Genomic DNA, 24,797 nt, shown 5'->3' on the forward strand with positions numbered 1-24,797 from the left:
GCTGGGTTTCTGTATAAGCACTTTGTGACAACTGCTGGTGTAAAAAGGGCTTTATAAATAAATGTGATTGATTGATTGATTAGTTGCTTCCCTAATAAATAGCATAGCTATATGTTTGCAATGTGATTTGATTTTCTCAAAATAAGACGGGGTTATGAAAAACCTACATATTACGGTAATTATACTGTAATGATACTGCGCTCACTTGTGCGTACCTCACATTACGGTACCTGCATACATCCGTCGGATTCTCCACCCCACTGTTTGCAAACCAAGACAGCACAGCTCAAAAGCCGCCTTGCTGCTGTTCAAATACTATTGAAAGGAGAACTCTGGATTGTCTTCGCTTTCTACACTGTAAGTAGACACAAACTTCAGTTTATTCCGCTCAACATTTCTTTATGTTATTTTAATTTATCAATAACTCTTTTTAGTTGAAGAACAGTCGGTTTGCATAGTTGAATGTGATTTTTATTTGAATGATATGTTAACTTCTGTGGACAAATAACACATTTATTAAGTTGGTAGATTGATGGAAAATGAGTTAACTATGTAGCGTCTGTCGTCTGGTGGAATTTGTGTTTTGATGATAGAATTTCAAGAATCACGCATTGTTAAGTTCAACCGCGCAAAGCGCAAAGTGCCCATTTGACGCTTCTGATTATGATTATTCCTTGTTGTGACAGTCTCCACCAGTATTCCGGATAATAGCTCATATCCCGGTTAAGGTCTTATTCAGGATAAACTGATAAGCACTTTTGATATCTCGCTCACAAGTATCCCTGTAGCTAGGAATAAACAGAATATTCCTAATTTGTCCAGGGACAGCGGAACGATTTTTTGACAGGGGGTTGCGGAAAAAATAAGCTACTTTTCTGCTTATAATTTCCGACATTAGGTAGGCTGTTAATCAACTTGTATACAATTAGATGCATGCAGCTTATCTTCTGTCATTACTTGACGCTTTAGAATAACCTACTAAATAAAGCCCTTGCTTACCCGAATGTCATAAATCGATAGAATGAATGTATCATCAACTTTGACATCGGTAAAGTTCTCTTTTAATTTCTGCCTCTCTTGCGGAGCGGAAGACGATTACACTGGAAATCCATCTAGCACGTTGGGTGCGATGGAATAACAGAGCCCCATTCATTTTCAATGAAGCGAAGTGGGCGAGGGACAGTTGAGCAATGCGAGGGAGTTGAACAGAGCAGGACTAAAGTTGGGGAAAACTGAAGTTTTGACTCATACTCCGCGACATCGCGTTTATATTGACCAATCGAAGCTCGCTATAGCTTCCAGCCCCTACTGGATTGGCTGACAATGGCTGTTGATAGCTACCTTGCTAGCCCGAGGCAAGCATGGCGGTTAGGGGACAGGGGAGATTTTCCTTGCAAATCTTCGAAATGACGTCAGTTTAATAACTGGTTGTAAGGAAATGAAAAAGCTGTGAAAACGATTCCATATGTTTCTGCTAGTCTTTCAATTCGTCTTGGATGCATGTTTTATGTTATGTGGTTGAAAGTGAAATACTGTCAACTTTTATGTTGGTGAATAAATGGCATGTTTACACAACAATGTCCACTAGCGCACTTTCACATTTTCTCAAGATTAAATAAATAAATCACATTTCTCCACTCCTGTTACCCGAGACAAAATAAACATTTGGTCTGTAATTTTACTGCAAGAAACACTTACTTCTGCAGGAATAAATATTATAATAGGCTACATGTCAGGCCTACAGTCAGCGTCCTGACTTCAGTTAGTATTCAAACTATTACTCTTTCCAACTGAACTGCAAAGGTGACTCTATGCGAAACTGAGCATGGCATACTTTGCTGGTGAATTATTTTATTGAGGAAAAATCGACTTACTATGCCTGCGATATATGGTTGTCCCACCTAGCTATCTTAAGATGAATGCACTAACTGTAAATCGTCTGGATAAAAGCGTCTGCTAAAGGACGAAAATGTAAAAACAACAGTAAACGGGATAAGATGTTTACATGCCACAGTATCCCGTCTAAAATCGGCATATATCCCAGGCATCTTATTCTGGATTCTCATAACCGGGATACAAGTTTATTCGGGTTATTGTAAACGGGATATGATGATTATATGTGTCACCTCAAACAGAATACTTGAGTATCCCGAATAATAACGGGATATTGGCATGCATGTAAACGTGGTCATTGTAACAGCTGTTGGCACCACGGTATGAGTCAACTCTGCAGGTTAGTAATACGCCTCTGTGTAGCACTGCAAAAACTTGGAAAGTTTCCTTATGAGACAGAATGTTGAATATAATTACCTTTGAATTTACTCTACCTGTTGTCATAATCCATTGGAAGACAGTGGATTACGTGGCGCAATTATCAGAAACTACGTATTGCAGCACCCAAAGAAAATAACCCCTTTACACAGGACAAACATACAGTTGAAGTCACCTTAGCCAAATACATTTAAACTCAGTTTTTCACAATTCCTGACATTTAATCCTAGTAAAAATTCCCTGTCTTAAATCCGTTAGGATCACCACTTTATTATAAGAATGTGAAATGTCAGAATAATAGTAGAGAGAATGATTTATTGCAGCTATTATTTCTTTCATCACATTCCCAGTGGGTCAGAAGTTTACATACACTCAATTAGTATTTGGTAGCATTGCCTTTAAATTGTTTAACTTGGGTCAAACGTTTCGGGTAGCCTTCCACAAGCGTCCCACAATAAGTTGGGTGAATTTTGGCCCATTCCTCCTGACAGAGCTGGTGTAACTGAGTCAGGTTTGTAGGCCTCCTTGCTCTCACACACCTTTTCAGTTCTGCCCACAAATGTTCTATAGGATTGAGGTCAGGGCTTTGTGATGGCCACTCCAATACCTTGACTTTGTTGTCCTTAAGCCATTTTGCCACACCTTTGGAAGTATGCTTGGGGTCATTGTCCATTTGGAAGACCCATTTGCGAACAAGCTTTAACTTCCTGACTGATGTTTTGAGATGTTGCTTCAATATATCCACATCATTTCCTTCCTCATGATGCCATCTATTTTGTGAAGTGCACCAGCCTCTCCTGCAGCAAAGCACCCCCACAGCATGATGCTGCCACCTCCGTGCTTCACGGTTGGGAGGTGTTCTTTGGCTTATAATAAGCCATTTAGCAGACGCTTTTATCCAAAGCGACTTGTGCATACATTTTTACGTATGGGTGGTTCCGGGGATCGAACCCACTACCCTGGCGTTACAAGCGCCATGCTCTACCAATTGAGCCACCCCCTTTTTCCTCCAAACATAATGATGGTCATAATGGCCAAACAGTGCTATTTTTGTTTCATCAGACCAGAGGATATTTCTCCAAAAAGTACTATCTTTGTGTCCCATGTGCAGTTGCAAACCGTAGTCTGGCTTTTTTATGGTGGTTTTGGAGCAGTGGCTTCTTCCTTGCTGAGCAGCCTTTCAGGTTATGTCGATATGGGCAGCGCACAATTGGCCTAGCGTTGTCCAGGGTAGGGGAGGGAATGGCCGGCAGGGATGTAGCTCAGTTGATAGAGCATGGCGTTTGCAACGCCAGGGTTGTGGGTTCGATTCCCACGGGGGACCAGTATAAAAAATAAAAATAAAATAAACATATGTATTCACTAACTGTAAGTCGCTCTGGATAAGAGCGTCTGCTAAATGACTAAAATGTAAATGTAAATATAGGACTTGTTTTACTGTGGATATAGATACTTTAGAAAAACAAGTTTTAATGACTCCAACGTAAGTGTATGTAAACTTCCGCCTTCAACTGTACGTACAAGGTACGCATTAAAGTATGGACTGATCGACTGATACCGACTCAATGTAGTAGGAGGTATACTCTGCCAAAACTCATCGCCACTCAACTCCATTGAGATGTGAAGTACATATCGTGGCGTTGAGAATTTTCAGCTAAATGACTGAACTGCTACCTGCTAGCAGCATGTGACCCGCATCCGAAGCTACATCCATAATCGGTAGACATGTCTGATTTAGAGAATCGCTGTTTGCATCACAGAGCAATGAACAAAAAGCTATTAAATCCAATTTTGAGATGCTACCCACCTTCCCAAATCAAAATCTAATATGAATGCCAATGTTTTGTTTTTGCTTTGCACGCACACCTGGGGTGTATTCATTACACCGATTCTGTTGCAAAACGTTTTTTTCTTTTGCAAAACCGTTTACTCCGAACGCTGTTGAGTTCCGTTCCGTTTTGATCTTTAACATTAGTTATAGTTCAGTCATGTCTCTCTTTAAAAAAAAAAAAAATAAGCGTCTGGAAGAAGTTTTAAGGAACCCCACAGACGTCACTCCGCTGTAGCACAAGTTTGGTGGCTTGTGCCGAACACAGCGTGGAAACCTGAACCATACAATTAAAATGAACTACAACTTCTGTTTTAAGAACTCAACAGCTTTTACGTCACGTTGAAGAGTGTTTGGACAACGTTTTACAACAGATGAAATATTTTGCAACAATCGGCGTAATGAATACATTCCTATCTAGTTCACACCTGTCTGTTAGCTAATGAGTCCCGTAAAACAAGCAGGTGCTGCCCCAGATGGGAAGTAAAATGAACGTATGCATGCAAAGATATAACAAAACATTGGCATCCATATTAGGTTATGATTTGGGGAGGGGTTTAGCATCTAAACTGGATTTAATAGATTTTTGTTGCTGTGTTACAGTAGCCTAGCCTACAGCACATTTCTCTGCTTGTTGTTTTCTGTCATTCCTCTTCATGCTTCAACATGATCCATCAATGTGTGAACTGCAGATGACCAACTATACTTAAAAGGAAAAACCACCTTTTTCACAGATAAGGGAAATGTAATGCCTTTTCAGTACAAAAATAAACATGGATTGCTTCTAAACCATTATAGGAAGAAGCTATTTTAAAGTGCTTTAAAAAGAGCTGGAACCACTTAAAAGAAAATAACCTTTCCCTTTTAACGAACTGAAGGATATAAAATGATGGAATGATTGAAAGACTGAAGGAAACCGTTTTTGAAGGATAGAGGGATAGGACTGCAGGATTGAGGGACTGGGGGCTAGCGGGATAGGACTGAGGGCTAGAGGGCTAGAGGGACAGAGGGACAGAGGGCTAGAGGGACAGAGGGCTAGAGGGACAGAGGGCTAGAGGGACAGAGGGCTAGAGGGACAGAGGGCTAGAGGGACAGAGGGCTAGAGGGACAGAGGGCTAGAGGGACAGAGGGCTAGAGGGACAGAGGGCTAGAGGGACCGAGGGCTAGAGGGCTAGAGGGACAGAGGGCTAGAGGGACAGAGGGCTAGAGGGACAGAGGGCTAGAGGGACAGAGGGACAGAGGGCTAGAGGGACAGAGGGCTAGAGGGCTAGAGGGACAGAGGGCTAGAGGGCTAGAGGGACAGAGGGACAGAGGGCTAGAGGGACAGAGGGCTAGAGGGACAGAGGGCTAGAGGGCTAGAGGGACAGAGGGCTAGAGGGACAGAGGGCTAGAGGGCTAGAGGGCTAGAGGGACAGAGGGACAGAGGGCTAGAGGGACAGAGGGCTAGAGGGACAGAGGGACAGAGGGCTAGAGGGACAGAGGGCTAGAGGGCTAGAGGGACAGAGGGCTAGAGGGCTAGAGGGCTAGAGGGCTAGAGGGCTAGAGGGCTAGAGGGCTAGAGGGACAGAGGGCTAGAGGGACAGAGGGCTAGAGGGACAGAGGGCTAGAGGGCTAGAGGGCTAGAGGGCTAGAGGGCTAGAGGGCTAGAGGGACAGAGGGACAGAGGGACAGAGGGCTAGAGGGCCAGAGGGCTAGAGGGCCAGAGGGCCAGAGGGCCAGAGGGCCAGAGGGCTAGAGGGCCAGAGGGCTAGAGGGCTAGAGGGCTAGAGGGCTAGAGGGCTAGAGGGCTAGAGGGCTAGAGGGACAGAGGGCTAGAGGGACAGAGGGCTAGAGGGACAGAGGGCTAGAGGGACAGAGGGCTAGAGGGACAGAGGGCTAGAGGGACAGAGGGCTAGAGGGACAGAGGGCTAGAGGGACAGAGGGCTAGAGGGACAGAGGGCTAGAGGGACAGAGGGCTAGAGGGACAGAGGGCTAGAGGGACAGAGGGCTAGAGGGACAGAGGGCTAGAGGGACAGAGGGCTAGAGGGACAGAGGGCTAGAGGGACAGAGGGCTAGAGGGATAGAGGGATAGGACTGTGGGACAGAGGGACAGAGGGATAGCGGGACTGAGGGACTGAGGGACAGGACTGCGGGATAGAGGGATAGGACTGCGGGATAGGACTGAGGGATAGGGGGATGGGACTGAGGGATAGGACTGAGGGATAGGGGGATGGGACTGAGGGATGGGACTGAGGGATAGGGGGATGGGACTGAGGGATAGCGGGATGGGGCTGAGGGATAGCGGGATGGGGCTGAGGGATAGCGGGATGGGGCTGAGGGATAGCGGGATGGGGCTGAGGGATAGCGGGATGGGGCTGAGGGATAGCGGGATGGGGCTGAGGGATAGCGGGATGGGGCTGCGGGATAGAGGGATAGGACTGCGGGATAGGACTGAGGGATAGGGGGATGGGGCTGAGGGATAGGGGGATGGGGCTGAGGGATAGCGGGATGGGGCTGAGGGATAGCGGGATGGGGCTGAGGGATAGCGGGATGGGGCTGAGGGATAGCGGGATGGGACTGCGGGATGGGACTGCGGGATGGGACTGCGGGATAGCGGGATGGGACTGCGGGATGGGACTGCGGGGTAGCGGGACTGAGGGGTAGAGGGACTGCAGGTTAGAGGGACTGCGGGATAGCAGGTTTGGGATAGAGGTTTGGCCAATAACAGTAGTGTTTCAGGGTCTTTCATGGCAGAATGGTATAAAATGTTCCTGCCATAATGTTATCAACACTCTTGCAGGAGGAGGAAGAGAATAGACAAAGGGACTGTGTGTGTGTGTCCCTGTATGCACTTGGATGTTTTCTGAGCTTGAAGTGAGGATTATTTTAAGGAAATCTGGATAGATACTATGCCTGGGAACGGGGGCCTCTTTCCTGTTCCTCCCTAAAATGTGTGTGAGCATGCAAAGATTACCCTCCTACTTCTTGAAGCAACCTTCTAGTTTTGAACTGCCTTGTAGAGGCCAGGCTTGGGACCATGCCAGTAGGAGCAGTAGGGTGTGTTTAGATGGACCTCCTCCTCTCTCTCTCCTTTTTATGTGAGCATTAGATCACTCCCTAGTCCCTACAGGCCTGTGGACACATAGCTACTGGTGTTTTGAGTACACATTGAACTGATATGTAGAGAGAGACCTGCCTTATGACTTGGTTCTGTAGAGATATATGTTGGCAATTCGTGTAGGGCAGGCTTATTGTACGTAGAGATGTTATTGGAACTATCGCTGCAGCATTTAATATAAAGATAAGGCCGTCTGGATACAGTAGATGCAATGCCTGACGAGAAGTTCTTGAAAGTGGAGTCTTTCTCTGTCCCTACCTACAGAGCCGGTGTGTGTGTGTGTGGTTTGTATAAAAGCTGAAGGCCTACATAAATGTCAGCTGACTGAACGCAGGGATTGTGTTGTGAGTCAAACAGTAACAGGAAAAATGACACCCTCCTTGACCTTTCTTCACCCATGACAACCGTTCGATCACTGTAAACACTCGACATGTAAACAAAGGCTAAGTCAAGGGGGCTGGTTCGTGGTTCCAGAGACATATTAAGACATTTCCCGAAAGGGACACAAATCATTTTAATATAAGCCAATTCTTGGACTAGTAAAGCACTTTCAACTGAGAATCTCAGAATTTACTTGTAGTCCAGGACTAGGCTGAATCTGCGTCTGGAAAACAGGCCTGATGTTTTTCATGATTGGTGGATGTTGGAGCCAATCACATCCCAGCTTCTACATCAGGGGTGTCAAACTCATTCCACGGAGGACCAAGTGTCTGCAGGTTTTTGGTTTTTCCTTTCAATTAAGACCTAGACAATCAGGTGAGGGGAGTTCCTTACTAATTAGTGACCTTAATTCCTCAATCAAGTACAAGGGTGGAGCGAAAACCCGTAACACTCGACCCTCCGTGGAATGAGTTTGACACGTGTTCTACATGCTCTTTCCATGACATAGACTGACCAGGTGAATCCAGGTGAAAGCTATGATCCCTTATTGATGTCACCTGTTAAATCCACTTCAATCAGCGTAGATGACGGGGAGGAGACCGGTTAAAGAATGATTTTTTTGTTTTTTAGCTTTGAGACAATTGAGAAATGGATTGTGTATGTGTGCCATTCAAATTGCAGTATCAAATCACAATACATTGAGAATCTCATATACATATCGTATCGGCACCTAAATATCGTGATCATATCCTAACGTGAGGTCCCTGGCAATTTACAGCCCTAGCTACGTAACTGTACTATTTTCATTTCTAATTAACCTACCACCAAGAGTGTAAATCGGCCTTCCGGGTCAGGAATGAATCATAAGGATTGTCAATATGGATTATCATACATCTTGTTAAAGAAATATGCGGTGAGACTATTTTGTGTAGACCCGCGAACGTAATTTTTTTTTTCCTTTCTCGGCTCCCATGGAGCTTTATTGATTCATCATTGAGATCGTTGATATGATGATGTAGGTGAGGAGTTGGTGGGCTATAAAATAACAGGTTGTTTTTGGGGGCCTTCGCCAGAATGAGGACAACCCTGTGGGCAACCTTCCTAACGCCGCCTAGCCACTAGCCTCTGCGTGGAAAAAAGTACTCTTAGCAGTGGATCGCTCGTGCGTCGATGAAAAACGCAGCTAGCTGCGAGAACTAATGTGAATTGCAGGTCACGTTGATCATCGACACTTCGAACGCACCTTGCGGCCCCAGGTTCTTCCTGGGGCTACGCCTGTCTGAGGGTCGCTTTGCCATCAATCGGAACCCCCCGGTTTTCCGTGGCTGGGGCAGTCACAGGCAGCCTCCGTGCGGCCTTCGTCCCCCTAAGTGCAGACCAGGACGGCTCGGTGGGCGGGAGATGGGCTCTGATGGTTCTTATAAGCATCTTTTTGAAGATGGTCTTTTCATTAGCTGTCCGTTAGCTGTTTTAAAAGGGATACTGCGAGATTCTTTCTACTTACAGAGTCCGATGAACTCGTGGATACCATTTTAATGTCTCTGCGTGCAGTATGAAGGAAGTTGGGTAGGTTCACGAGCCAATACTAACTAGGATTAGCGCAATGACTTGAAGTCTACGGGTACGGTAGCATACGTGAAATGCTTACTTACAAGCCCTTAACCAACAATGCAGTTTTAAGAAAATAGAGGAAAGAAAATAAATGCACAAGAATGCTACTACGCTACGTGAGAATGCTATTCATTGACTACAGCTCAGCGTTCAACACCATAGTGCCCTCAAAGCTCATCACTAAGCTAAGGATCCTGGGACTAAACACCTCCCTCTGCAACTGGATCCTGGACTTCCTGACGGGCCGCCCCCAGGTGGTAAGGGTAGGTAACAACACATCTGCCACCCTGATCCTCAACACGGGGGCCCCTCAGGAGTGCGTGCTCAGTCCCCTCCTGTACTCCCTGTTCACCCATGACTGCATGGCCAGGCACGACTCCAACACCATCATTAAGTTTGCCGACGACACAACAGTGGTAGGCCTGATCACCGACAACGATGAGACAGCCTATAGGGAGGAGGTCAGAGACCTGGCCGTGTGGTGCCAGGATAACAACCTCTCCCTCAACGTGACCAAGACAAAGGAGATGATTGTGGACTACAGGAAAAAAAAGAGGACTGAGCACGCCCCCATTCTCATCGACGGGGCTGTAGTGGAACAGGTTGAGAGCTTCAAGTTCCTTGGTGTCCACATCACCAATGAACTATCATGGTCCAAACACACCAAGACAGTCGTGAAGAGGGCACGACAAAGCCTATTCCCCCTCAGGAGACTGAAAAGATTTGGCATGGGTCCTCAGATCCTCAAAAAATTATACAGCTGCACCATCGAGAGCATCCTGACTGGTTGCATCACCGCCTGGTATGGCAACTGCTTGGCCTCTGACCGCAAGGCACTACAGAGGGTAGTGCGTACATCACTGGGGCCAAGCTTCCTGCCATCCAGGACCTCTATACCAGGCGGTGTCAGAGGAAGGCCCTCAAAATTGTCAAAGACTCCAGTCACCCTAGTCATAGACTGTTCTCTCTGCTACCGCACGGTAAGCAGTACCGGAGTGCCAAGTCTAGGTCCAAAAGACTTCTCAACAGCTTCTACCCCCAAGCCATAAGACTCCTGAATAGCTAATCATGGCTACCCGGACTGTTTGCACTGCCCCCCCACCCCATCTTTTTACGCTGCTGCTACTCTGTTAATTATTTATTCATAGTCACTTTAACTCTACCCACATGTACATATTACTTCAACTACCTCAACTAGCCGGTGCCCCTGCACATTGACTCTGCACCGGTACCCCCCTGTATATATAGCCTCCCTACTGTTATTTTATTTTACTTCTGCTCTTTTTTTCTCAACACTTTTTTGTTGTTGTTTTATTCTACTTTTTGATTAAAAATAAATGCACTGTTGGTTAAGGGCTGTAAGTAAGCATTTCACTGTAATGTCTGCACCTGTTGTATTCGGCGCATGTGGCCAATAAAATTTGATTTGATTTGACAATAAGTAATGATAACTTGGCTATATATACGGGGTACCAGTACCGAGTCGATGTGCAGAGGTACGAGGTAATTGAGGTAGATATGTAAATTATATGCATTGATTTGAAGCTCAATGTTAAATATAATTCTCCCATCATATCTTAGCCAACATGACACCAATGTCGATGAGCATTTGGAAATCAACTTGATTAGAGGTACACAACACACTCTCGTCATGATTTGTCCGTCCGTTACCGAGAACCACTATAGCAGATTTTTTGACAGGGTCGTTGGCATTAGGGTTCTTTTAGACAATTATTTTTGCCCAAACCTGGCTCAAATTCTAGACGTCAGATTAAAACAAGGCTACAGAGTCCACAAGGGGACAGTTAGACTTGGATCCATTTGGGTTGAATACATTTGTAGGTGCAACTGTTTTTATTACATTTGATAATTTATCGCTCTCACATGCACATTTCCGTCCATTAAGAACCAACGATGTCCTGCCTTTTTTATTGTAGCATTTCTGACAATGTTAACATATTTTCAGCCGAATCTGAGTTCTAAAACCGGTTCTCATTTTGAACCATTTCATGTGTCTGAAGGTACAAACTCTGCCTTCCTGGAGGGCCCGGAGAGCAAATCAAGTGCACTGTATGCCTACCGCTGGCCAATCGGAAGAAGAGACTTGCTTGGGCCAAGAAACATGAGCAATGGACATTAGACTAGTGGGAATCTGTCCTTTTTGGTCTGATGAGTCCAAATTTGAGATTTTTGGTTCCAACCGCCGTGTCTTTGTGAGACGCAGAATAGGTGAACGGATGATATCTGCTTGTGTGGTTTCCACCGTGAAGAATGGAGGAGGTGGTGTGGGGGTGCGTTGCTGGTGACACCGTCTGTGATTTATTTAGAATTCAAGGCACACTTAACCAGCATGGCTACCACAGCATACTGCAGCGATACGCCATCCCATCTGGTTTGGGCTTAGTGGGACTTAGTGACCAAGGAGTGATGGAGTGCTGCATCAGATGACCTGGCCTCCACAATCTCCTGACCTCAACCAAATTTGAGATGGTTTGGGATGAGTCGGACCACAGAGTGAAGGAAAAGCAGCCAACAAGTGCGACGAACCGGGATTCGTCGGACCAGGCAATGTTTCTCCACTCCTCAATTGTCCGGTGTTGGTGATCGCGTGCCCACTGGAGCCACTTCTTGTTTTTAGCTGGTGTGTGAAACCCGGTATGGTCGTCTGCAATAGCCCATCCGTGACATGGACCGACGAGTTGTGCATTCCGAGATGCCGTTCTGCACACCACTGTTGTACTGCACTGTTATTTGCCTGTTTGTGGCTCGCTTGTTAGCATGGTTCTTGCCGTTCTCCTTTGACCTCGCTCATCAACGAGCTGCCACTGACTGGATGTTTTTTGTTTGTCACACCATTCTCGGTAAACCCTAGACACTGTCGTGTGCGAAAAGCCCAGGAGGCAAAGCTGGTTGCAATTAGGGCTGTTAAGGTGGTCGTATTACCCCAACACTAGCAGTCCCGAGTCATGGCGGCAGTCAAATTCCACGTGCCCGTTGAGTCACGGTTACTAGGCATCTCCAAAACCGTGAGAGGTTAGCATGTCTTGGGGGTATGATATTTCTGTCTAACTTTCTCACTCATCATTATTCACGATTTCATTCAGGACTATCCGTAATCATGGTATTATCCACATTAATGTAGAAGTATTAAACATTCTATTCTTATTTACAATAAAAGTGACTCCAAAATGACACATTATTTACCATTCATTTCTGTTGGGCACAAAATAATCTGAAAGACAACCAAAACAAACCACAAATGCATCCAACAAGTTTGTAGAGTCACAAGCTTGGTGTAATCATTGCGTGCTAGGAATTTGGGACCAAATGCTAAACTTTTGACTACTTTAATACACAAGTGAATTTGTCCCAATACTTTTGGTCCTCTACAATGGGGGTGTGACACTCTGGCTCTATGGACTTTTATTTTTGAGCCAGGGTTGTTCATTTCACTTGGGTGTATTTCTATGTTGGTTAGTCTAGGTTGTTTTTTCTATGTTTGGTTGATGACTCCCAATCGGAGGTAACGAGTGTCAGCTGTCGGCTCGTTATCTCTGATTGGGAGCCATATTTATACTGTGTGTTTTCACCTTGGGGTTGTGGGTTTTTGTTCCAGTGTTGTATGTTCTGTCGGTGTCACAGAGGACTTCACGTATCGTCATTTGTTGTTTTTCGTGGTTGCTTTAATTAAATAAAGTCATCATGTTCACTCCACGCGCTGCGTATTGGTCCGCTCCTTCAGACGATCGTGACAGGGGGACTATGTACAAAATTGTATGTAATTTCTAAACGGTTCACCCGATTATGGAGACAGTCTGCACTCTAACCTCCATATTCATTGTATATTTTCAAATCCAAAATGTCACTGTCCTTATTATTATGGAGGGCACTGTATATACATTTTTGCGCATAAAAGCGTTTCCACCGCCATTTCTCGTATAATAAATTTTCCGACACACAAAGATCCCACCTTGTCTGAAGTGTTTTTTTCTTCTCGAAATTTGGAAAGTTTACGACAAATTTAGCTGTTTCCATCATGCCTGTCTTGACGTATTTTTTTTTCTTCTTTTATCCGACATGTACTTTACTCGCATAAAAAGGTTGGAATGGAACTAGTTTGTAGGTTTTTCCTGCAGTAAAATGACTTAGTGGCGCCATGGGTGGAATGTTATTAATATTTGTCATAATTTCATAACTAATAAACATGATAGAAACACTGTATTTTCAGTTTTTTTAAAATGTCAAACGATTTTGTTATATTTCAGTCTTCTGTGAGGTGTGTGTGTATATAAAGTATAATACTGGGATGCAAACTCCAAAAATGGAATACATCTTTAAGCCCATAACCGTGTGTATACTTTTGTTTTCAAAGTAGATTTGTTTTAAGACTACCAAGAAACTCTGGGTGACCCTGATTTTAGCCCACTGCAGTAAAAGGTTAATGTCGCATGCATCATGTAGCGTAGTCCATAGGCCTGTATGTTGATTTAAGGTTTGTATCACAACTAACTAATAACTTGTAGCCTACAGTATAGACCTAGTACCCTTGGAACAGGGTTGGAGTACAGTAGACCTAGTACCCTTGGAACAGGGTTGGAGTCCCCATAGCCTTCAGCGCTTAGTGAAACGTGTTCTTATAAAGCCCAGTCATTGTGCAATTGCATGTGGAAACAACAGAGTTTTGACTGGCCACTATTTAAAAGAGGATCCCAGTTTTCTCATGCTGCTATATTTATTGCTAAATTCTTAAAATTAAGCTCATTAATCCGCTTTACAACCGGTGAAACCGGCTACGGATGATTAAAAAAATAAAAATAAAATCTTAAATCTAAAATAATTCCACATATATTAGTAGGCTATATGTAAAGACCAAATTATATTGAAAATTTAATTGAGAATAGTCTGATGGGTGAGAATATTATCAAGTGATTTGTCAAATTGTGAATGAGAGACTGATGAAGTGTGTGCAGCCTGCGCAAGAAACTGAGCAGAGCGAATGCCCTTCATGTGACCTTTTTCAAATCATTAGTCGTATCATGCAGCCTTAAAATGTATTAGAAATTGTTATGAGTTTCTCGGGTATCAAGTAATTCATGATGCAAGAAGATATTTAACACTTAGCTGGGGAGTTCATTTTAATATTTAATAGGTACCATGGTTCGTTATAACAGAAGGACAGGGCTCTGCCTCTTGCCATTACTGAACTACTGAACAATAATAATAATAATAATATGCCATTTAGCAGACGCTTTTATCCAAAGCGACTTACAGTCATGCGTGCATACATTTTTGTGTATGGGTGGTCCCGGGGTTCGAACCCACTACCATGGCGTTACAAGCGCCGTGCTCTACCAGCTGAGCTACAGAGGACCATCTCACTTATATACCCTCTGTTACAAGCCACTTATCTACTAACTCTAACCTGGTTCCCACAACACTATGAAAACCTCTTAACAGAAATCAAAACATAAATTGCATAAATCTCTAAATTAAGCATATAGGAGGACCTGTTTCAAATGATCAATTTGTTAACCGCGCAACACAGAATAGCCGCATGTGCGCACTCCCTCAGGAATCGTTTAGGAAAAATATCCTTTATTTTATTCAGCTATGTTCAGTTGTATTCTTCTTATAAAATAATGCCACGGGAATTATAAGCAAATCTTGTCTGTTAAATGAACTAGTGTTAGCCCACAGGCCTTGATCTGGTTATGCCATATGGCTAACATAAGGACGACTCAGAATGTTCTTCTGAAATAGGCTGCCTTTTCTAAATATCATAATGTTTCTTTAGACCTGACTAAAATAAGTAATATATTTATTGTGCTGGTGTAGGCAATTTTTAATTGATTTATTAGACTTTTTAAAATGTAGATGTTCCAAAGGTCCGCACCAGGGGCTTGTAGGCTATGCTAGGAAGACTCTAAACATGTTTTATGTTAATTGACAGTCCGTTACCATGAGACCGGCAGTTATTATTTGCATAACAGTTACCGGCTGACACAATTTTCATGAGCCACAGCCCTAGTTGCAATGACATCAATACTGGTTGTAATCTGGTGGTAATGGTGTATATTCAACTGTAGAATGTGTCACATAGGGGAGCTTTAGACAATATGATACAGTAGCCTTCTGGTTGTCTAGCTACAGAAGAGTTATGACCTTACATAAGCCCGGGTCTTCTATATGGTGCATAGGACATTTGACAAATGTCCTCCATCTCACATTGCTGGTGCAAATATTAAAGGGGCATTTTCGGACTTCTAAATGAATGATATGTAACCCTTTTGATTCTTGAAGAATATTACTTATAAATGCCTCATGAGCTGAGTTCAACTGTCGTCCCCCATCAGAACCCAAAATGTAATCCTGTTTTACTCCAATGTTTGTAAACAAAGTAAATGTAAACAAACACTGTATAGCCTCAAAACCTGGTTAAAACGATCATTTTTATATCATGGATGGTCAGTCCTCGCATCCATAGCTCGGTCTATGAATTTGATTGAGGTTACATTTCTCCAGCCCCATCCCTCCGCTTTTTTACCGAGACGACAGGGAGGATGCTTTATTGTTTCAACTACTGATTTGCCGCTTTAAATCCTTAGCGACCTGTGAGGACCAGTCATTGTCAAGGGCAGCCTGAAGGTGGAATGTTCTTGGAATGGGAACCAGCCAATGAGGCGCTTGTCAACATGATTATCATCATAATGTTGTAGATTCAAATAGGGTCTGTCAGCGAGAACCACGTGAATAATATATTGCTCAGGGGACTGAGACATTTTCTGCACTAGTGAGTTTGATTTAATGGTTGGATATAGAAGATGAGCCTATCTCAGTGGTAGGTGGTTGTGTTTGCGGTGTTTGCCCTTAGTTTAGCTTAGTGGGGTCCATTTGATGGTATAGAGATGTTTTTATATTCATGTGAATGGCTGGATGTAGAGTAGATGGAAGCATCTGGAAGTGCGGCATTTAGCTTAGTTGGGTCCGTTGATGGTATAGAGTTGCAGAGATGTTTTTATGTTCATGTAAATGGCTGGGTGTAGAGTATCTGGAAGAGCGGCATGCAGTAGTAGCCTATGGTTGACATTCATTTGGTCTCTCCATAGTGTTGGCTTCATTTCAAAGTGACTTAAGGTACAGTCAATGCATCTATTTTTAGTTTGTAACCCCTGTGGAAATTGAACCCGTAACCTTTGTGTTCTAGCACCACGCTCTTATAAACCAAGCCACACAGGACGACTGGTTGAGATTTAGTGGTTGGCATCTCTCACTATGTTAAAATGCACAGTGGAGAGGAAGTATAGTACTGCAGCTGTGGTAGATGTTTTGAGATTCAGATGATCGGCCTCTGTCTAGGGTTGGCTATGATGGGCTACTGATACAGTGCAGGGAGCGACTCAGCCCTGTGACCTCAGCCATCCCAGAGGCACACAGATGGATGCGCATGTGTATACTGCATTCAAATGTATTCAGACACCTTTCCTTTTTCCATTTTGTTACATTACAGCCTTATTAACAGTGGATTAAATAAATAAAAACTCCTCATCACTCTACACACAATACCCCATAATAACAAAATGAAAACAGGTTTTATAAATGTTTGCACATTTTATATATAAAAAGTATTTACATTAAGGATTCAGACCCTTTGCTATGAGACTCAAAATTGAGCTCAGGTGCATCCTGTCTCCATTGATCATCCTTGAGATGTTTCTACAACTTGATTGGTGTCCACCTGTGGTAAATTTCAATTGATTGGACATGATTTGGAAAGGCACACACTTGTCTAAGGTCCCACAGTTGACAGTGCATGTCAGAGCAAAAACCAAGCCATGAGGTCGAAGGAATTGTCCGTAGAGCTCCGAGACAGGATTGTGTCGAGGCACAGATCTGGGGAAGGGTACCAAAAACATTTAAGCAGCATTGAAGGTCCCCAAGAACACAGTGGCCTCCATCATTCTTAAATGGAAGAAGTTTGGAACCACCAAGACCGTTCCTAGAGCTGGCTGCCCGGCCAAACTGAGTAATGGCGGCGCACAAACGGCGGCGCACAATTGGCCCAGCGTCGTCCAGGGTAGGGGAGGGAATGGCCGGCAGGGGATGTTGGTAGAGCATGGCGTTTGCAACGCCAGGGTTGTGGGTTCGATTCCCACGAGGGGGCAGTATGAAAAAATAAAAAAATATAATGTATGCACTCACTAAACTGTAAGTCGCTCTGGATAAGAGCGTCTGCTAAATGACTAAAATGTAAATGTAAATGTAATCGGGGGAGAAGGGCCTTGATCAGGGAGGTGACCAATAACCCGATGGTCACTCTGACAGAGCTCCAGAGTTCCTCTGTGGAGATGGGAGAACCTTCCAGAAGGACAACCATCTCTGCAGCACTCCACCAATCAGGCCTTTATGGTAGAGTGGCCAGGCAGAAGCCACTCTTCAGTAAAAGGCACATGACAGCCCGCTTGAAGTTTGCCAAAAGGCACCTAAGGACTCTCAGACCATGTGAAACAAGATTCTCTCATCTGATAAAACCAAGATTGAACTCTTTGGCCTGAATGCCAAGTGTCACGTCTGGAGGAAACCAGGCACCATCCCTACGGTGAAGCATGGTGGTGGCAGCATCATGCTGTGGGGATGTTTTTCAGCGGCAGGGACTGGGAGACCAGTCAGGATCGAGGGAAAGATGAACGGAGCAAAGTACAACGAGATCCTTGATGACAACCTGCTCAGGACCTCAGACTGGGGAGAAGGTTCACCTTCCAATAGGACAACGACCCTAAGCACACAGCCAAGACAACGCAGGAGTGGCTTCGGGACAAGTCTCTGAATGTCCTTGAGTGGCCCAGCCAGATCCCGGATTTGAACCCGATCGAACATCTCTGTAGAGACATGAAAAATAGCTGTGCAGCGACACTCCCCATCCAACCTCACAGAGCTTGAGAGGATCTGCAGGGAAGAATGGGAGAAAATTCCCAAATATAGTGGCTTGCAAAAGTATTCACCCCCCTTGGCATTTTTCCTATTTTGTTGCCTTACAAACTGGAATTAAAATGGATTTTTTGGGGCTTTGTATCAGTTGATTTACACAACATGCCTACCACTTTGAAGATGCAAAATATATTTTCTTGTGAAACAAACAAATAAGACAAAAAAAACAACTTGAGTGTGCATAACTATTCACCCCCAAAGTCTATATACTTTGTAGAGCCACCTTTTGCAGCAATTACAGCTGTAAGTCTCTTGGGTTATGTCTCTATAAGCTTGGCACATCTAGCCAGGTGCTTCAACAAAGTACTGTGTGTGTGTGTGTGTGTGTGTGTGTATATACACACAAACATACATGCATACATACACACACTATGTATGTATAAACATACATACATGGGGGATTAGAAGTGATGCAGACAATTACATTGATGGAAGTTACAATCTATCTGCAATATTAAAGCTGATCTACCCCCTAAAAAAAACAAAGTACTGAGTAAAGGGTCTGAATACTTATGTAAATGTTATATCCGTTTTTTTTTTTTTATACATTTGCCAACATTTCTAAACCTGTTTTTTGCTTTGTCATTATGGGGTATTGTGTGTAGATTTGAGGGGGAAAAAACTATTTTTAGAATAAGGCTGTAACAAAATGTGGAAAAAGTGAAGGGGTCTGAATACTTTCCGAATGCACTGTACATCTGTAAGGTACCTCCGTCAAGTATTGAATTTCAAGCACAGAATCAAATAAAGCCTCGTAAAGAAGGGCAGTGATTTGGTAGATGGGTAACAATAACAAATCAGACTGAATATCGCATTAAGCATGGTCAAGTTAATAATTATGCGGTGGATTATGTATTAAACTACCCAGACACATCAAAGATTGTCGTCCTTCTGAACTGAGCTGCAGGACAGGAATGAAACTGCTCAGGGATGTCACCGTGAGGCCATTGGTGATTTTTTAAAAATGCCTACAGAGTTCAATGGCTGTGATGGGAGAGAACTGAGGATGGATCAACAACATTGTAGTGACTTCACAATAATGACCTAAATGACAGAGTGAAAAGAAGAATACAAAATATACACAATACAAAATATTCCAAAACATGCATATGTATGCAACCAAGGCACTACATTTTATACTGAAGTTTGGGAAAAAAACTCCATCACTAAAGTAATACTGCAACAAAAAAAACACATCAAAGGAATACACTTTTGGCCTAAATGCAAGGCCCTACGTTTGGGGCAAATCCAACACAACACATCACTGAGTAACTGCCTGGTGGTGGCTGCATCAGATAAAAATAAATGGGATGGAGCTAAACACAGGCAAAATCCTAGAGGGAAAACCTGCTTCAGTCTGCTTTACACCAGACACTGGGAGAGGAATTCACCTTTCAGCAGGACAATAACCTACAACACCAGGCCACATCTACACTGGAGTTTCTTACCAAGAAGACAATGAATTTTCCGGAGTGGCCCAGTTAGTTTTGACTTAAATCTGCATGACAATCTATGCAGGGTTTGAAAATATCGAAAAGAATAATGGGCAAATATTGCACAATTCAGGTATTCAAAGCTCTTAGAGACCTACCCAAGAAGACTCACAGCTGCAATCGACGCCAAATGTGTTTCTAACATGTATTGACTCAGGGAGGTGAATACTTAATCAACGACTATATTTTAGTTATTTAATTTGTATTCATCTTTAGACATTTTTTGCGTTTTTCTTCCACTTTGACATTCCACTTTTGACATTAATCCCACTTTGTAACAATACAATTTTGAAGAAATCCAAGGGGTCTGAATACTTTTGCAAGGCATTGTATAGGATCGGGTGCAGCGCAAACATCAAATTGTAGGGATTTCCATAATACTGTAAATATGCAGCTTCAAAAATTGTTTAGTGATCAAGAATATTAACTGTTTTACTTTGCAACCTCACCAGCAATGGGGCATCAAGCAACAATTACTAGCATAGGTCTAATGGTATTTTGGTATGTCATAATTGCTTGAAATTTATAATTTACTTAACGCTTGCATTTGGAATTTGTTGTTTAAAATTTAATTATTACGTAATCAAAATTTTTTTGTAGACAGAATAATGAAAAGGGTTGGCTAGTAGCCTCAATAGCCACATTGAGTGGGCAGGGCAATTCCGTCACAATGTTCCAGGTGTAGGCTGAAAGCAGACAAATGTCAGTGTCGCATACACACACACACCGTGTGACTGGCTGAAATGTCAGGCTTTGTTGTCAGTAATCTCTCAGGTTATTTCTGTCATGTTGTGTGTGTGTGGTAGTGTTGTTTTTGTAGTCTTGTGATAGCCTTAGTTTCTCTTCCCTGACACATTGTGGACCTCTGTAGCTCAATTGGTAGAGCATGGCGCTTGTAACGCCAGGGTAGTGGGTTCGATCCCCGGGACCACCCATACGTAAAAATGTATGCACACGTGACTGTAAGTCGCTTTGGATAAAAGCGTCTGCTAAATGGCTTATTATTATTATTATATTATTATTATTATTATTATTATTATTATATATTACATTCCCAGCTGTTGGCTTTATATCACTTGAGGATGTGAGGAATGAAACCTTTTTTTTAAACTTGAAGATTTTAACTCTTGTATCTCCAACAGGATTCAGAAGTCAATCTAGTCAGTCAGAAACAGCATTTTTACTTGGCGCTTCATGAATGCTTGTCATTCACATGACCACCAAAACAATGTTGCCTCACAAAAATGTGCAGAGCTGGAATTTGTGACATTCCAGAAGCTGTCAGACGTGTGTGTGTGTGTGTGTGTGTGTGTGTGTTTAAATGGAGCATCTTAGTTACTTTAGGTCAACCTGTCAGTATTTGTTGTTTTTCACAGTGTGTGGACAATCACTGTCTAACACTGCCTAACTCCACTACAGGTGAGTTCTGCAGGGGCCACCACGGCAGGATATCTGGCCAGAGAAGAGCATTGCAGGCTGGGTTAGGAGCTAGGCCGTGGACCCAACTCCCAGACCCTCCAGATTCCTATACATTTTGAGTAAGTCTCAGCTCTCTCTTTCTTAGGTTAGTTTTCTTTTAGTTCTACTCTAGCCTCAGTATCATGTACTGTGCGGTATCAATAGTTGAGATTCAGTGGCTGGAACATTTCTATCAGTAAGTCACTCTTTTTTTTTCGATTCTAATCTAGCCAGTACAATCTGTCACTAAGTCACTGCTCTCTCTTTTTTTTAGTTCTCTTTTGTTCTTCACTATATTAGCCAGGATTCTACAGTACAGTTCAGCAGCAGCATGTGGAGTTACTCAATAATGATTTTATTGACAAGCTCATTGAAATGAGCATTGGCCAGTTCTGGTGGGCCTTGAGGCTGATTCGCTGCTAAGGGAGCGGGAGTGTGTGAAGGGAGCGGGAGCTGATGTTCACAGTAGTAGTGTGTGTGTGTGTGTGTGTGTGTGTGTGTGTGTGCGCTGCACATGCAACACTATTTTGTGACTTAGTTGGTGTCACATTTCCCGTCACCACTTGGACAAAAGCTCTCTTTCAGGTCTCTGTCACCAGGGCTTTACTGTACGTCAGACACTAGATTGATTTGGGTCTTACGTCTGAGGGCTCATTGTTGACCCATAATGGCATGTTGTTGATCGACCTCCCAGTGACCTGTTAGCGTGTGTGTGTGTATTATTACACACAGGCAGGAGGATGACAGAGGACAGCCTGGAAGGATGGCTTGTCGGTCCCTCTCTCTTTTTATACATTAAGACATTGACAAGGGGAAAGTTTTGCGAACGTCTCACAACGCAACTGTTTTCTACTCTAATCAGCTGTTGTAATTTCCCTTTTCGTCAATACGCGTCTCTCTCCAGCGGAGAGCTGCCACAGCCCCTGTTCCGTTCCTTTATCCCTATTTCATCACGATGTTGATGGGTCTGACCACAGACTGGTGAACGGACCATTTACGTCAGGGGTTCCCCAAAAAATGTTGTCGGTCAATTCAATTCAGTTGTTATGTTTTATCATAGAACTAGTGATAAAAAATAATAAAAATAAATCGATTGGTTTCATGATATTGTAATGTAAATCAGTGAGAAGATGGCCACTATTGTAACAGTATGTTTCAATATTCCCGGAATACACACCCACAGGACTAAGACCCCTAGACCTAGTGGTAGTAAAAACCTATAGGACCCCTAGACCTGGTGGTGGTGGTAGAAACCAATAGGACCCCTAGACCTGGTGGTAAACTCTACTCCCCTTCTACAGGTTAATGTGTTTTCCCTTGTTGTCGTGTCATGTTGGAAGCACACCGTGTCACATTTAATCTTGGTTGCTGGTGTTTTGTGATGCGAATTAAGTTTCACGTTTAACATTTTGTAATGTTTTCTGCCTGAAAGTGTTTTTGTCTCCTGGAGGGTTTCTGGAGCAATTGAGGATAATGAGCTACATTCCTCCTGTGCGTCAACGCACACACACACACACACACACACACACACACACACACACACACACACACACCACACGCAGGCAGGAACGCACACACAATAATAATGACTAGATTCCTCCTGTGTGTTTTGCGTGCCCCACCTCCTGTTTTAATGTTAATGCTGGAGATAGCAAGCTCAGGGGAGAGGCTGAACAACACCAACATATCATCATGGTCCACCTCCATTGTGCCAGGTTCAATCTCTTCTCTTTCATCCCCTGGTTCTTTCAGGAATTAATCATTTTTCACCGACAGATAGAGGTTGGAGGCTAGTGTCAAACAGTGCTAATGTCCAGTCCAACCCCCCCCCCACCCCCCTCAAGGACGAGAACTATAACGATAACTATGATGATAAATTATACAGAACTATAGAAAATGTTAGCGAGCATCCACACTAGAGGAAAGTGTATCGTTTTATAGTTCTACAGTAGCCTAAGCCTGTCAATCAACTGATCAACACATCCTGCAAGCAGTAGACCTATTACTAAGGTGGTAACACAGAGCTTTCAGTACTTTCGGGGTGTGTTCATTGTCATAGTAATTTTTTTTTTCTAATGGTCGTCAATTCGCTTGATAGTTAGCGACACCGTGTGCTAGCTAGCTAACTAGCTAGCTTGATAGTTAGCGACACCGGGTGCTGGTTAGCGACGCCGTGTGCTAGCCAGCTTGCTAGTTACTAGCACATGGTGTCGCCCACGCCCTCCTGCCTGATGTGTACCAGAGTCCTCCTTAGGACTAGCTGGCTAAGCTAGCATATTTTTTATTTTTTCATTTTAGTCATTTTAGCAGACGCTCTTATCCAGAGTGACTTAGTGAGTGCATACATTATTCGATTTTTTCATACTGGCCCCCCGTGGGAATCGAACCCACAACCCTGGCGTTGCAAACGCCATGCTATACCAACTGAGCTACATCCCTGCCGGCCATTCCCTCCCCTACCCTGGACGACACTGGGCCAATTGTGCGCCGCCCCATGGGTCTCCCGGTCGCGGCCGGCTACGACAGAGCCTGGAAGACTGAAACAGGTTTCCCTCAAGAATTTCCCTGTATTTAGCGCCATCCATCATTCCTTCAATTCTGACCAGTTTCCCAGTCACTACCGGTGAAAAACATGCCCACAGCATGATGCTGCCACCACCATGCTTCACTGTGGGGATGGTGTTCTCGGGGTGATGAGAGGTGTTGGGTTTGCGCCAGACATAGCGTTTTTCTTGATGGCCAAAAAGCTCAATCTTAGTCTCATCTGACCAGAGTACCTTCTTCCATATGTTTGGGGAGTCTCCCACATGCCTTGTGGCGAACACCAAATGTGTTTGCTTATTTTTTTCTTTAAGCAATGGCTTTTTTCTGGCCACTCTTCCATAAAGCCCAGCTCTGTGGAGTGTACGGCTTAAAGTGGTCCTACAGACAGATACTCCAATCTCCGCTGTGGAGCTTTGCAGCTCCTTCAGGGTCATCTTTGGTCTTTTTGTTGCCTCTCTGATTAATGCCGTCCTTGCCTGGTCTGAGTTTTGGTGGGCGGCCCTCTCTTGGCAGGTTTGCTGTGGTGCCATATTCTTTCCATTTTTTTAATAATGGATTTAATGGTGCTCCGTAGGATATTTTTTTTATAACCCAACCCTGATCTGTACTACTCCACAACTTTGGGTCTGACCTGTTTGGAGAGCACCTTGGTCTTCATTGTGCCGCTTGCTTGGTGGTGCCCCTTGCTTGGTGGTGCCCCTTGCTTAGTGGTGTTGCAGACTCTGGGGCCTTTCAGAACGTGTGTGTGTGTGTGTGTGTGTGTGTGTATATATATATATATATACTGAGATCATGTGACACTTAGATTGCACACAAGTGGACTTTATTTAACTAATTATTTGACTTCTGAAGGTAATTGGTTGCACCAGATCTTATTTAGGGGCTTCATAGCAAAGGCAGTGAATACAGTTGAAGTCGGAAGTTTACATACACTTAGGTTGGAGTCATTATAACTTGTTTTTCAACCACTCCACAAATTTATTTTTAACAAACTATAGTTTTGGCAAGTCGGTTAGGACATCTACTTGTGCATGACACAAGTAGTTTTTCCAACAATTGTTTACTGACAGATTATTTCAATTGTGATACAGTAAATAATAATTCCAGTGGGTCAGAAGTTTACATACAC

General features: G+C 43.7%; 1 protein-coding gene and 1 non-coding gene across 3 annotated transcripts in view; both read left to right on the top strand.

Moving 5' to 3' along the window:
* The first annotated feature begins 256 nt into the window (after positions 1–256).
* The window catches only part of LOC121560515 (tumor protein p53-inducible protein 11), an 88,406-nt gene continuing 63,865 nt past the window's right edge, over positions 257–24,797 (top strand). Inside the window, exons 1-2 of one of the 2 annotated variants that reach the window (XM_041873463.2) lie at positions 257–357; positions 21,086–21,204. The gene's annotated coding sequence lies outside the window, so the exon portion shown is untranslated. The remainder of the gene's footprint in view (positions 358–21,085; positions 21,205–24,797) is intronic. The other variant, XM_041873464.2, reaches the window with a different exon arrangement.
* Positions 8,718–8,866, top strand: LOC121560517. The gene has a single exon (XR_005999015.1). It is a non-coding gene; the product is annotated as a 5.8S ribosomal RNA (ribosomal RNA).

This window comes from Coregonus clupeaformis, unplaced genomic scaffold (genome assembly GCF_020615455.1).
Source record: "Coregonus clupeaformis isolate EN_2021a unplaced genomic scaffold, ASM2061545v1 scaf0161, whole genome shotgun sequence".
Taxonomy (NCBI): Eukaryota; Metazoa; Chordata; class Actinopteri; order Salmoniformes; family Salmonidae; genus Coregonus; species Coregonus clupeaformis.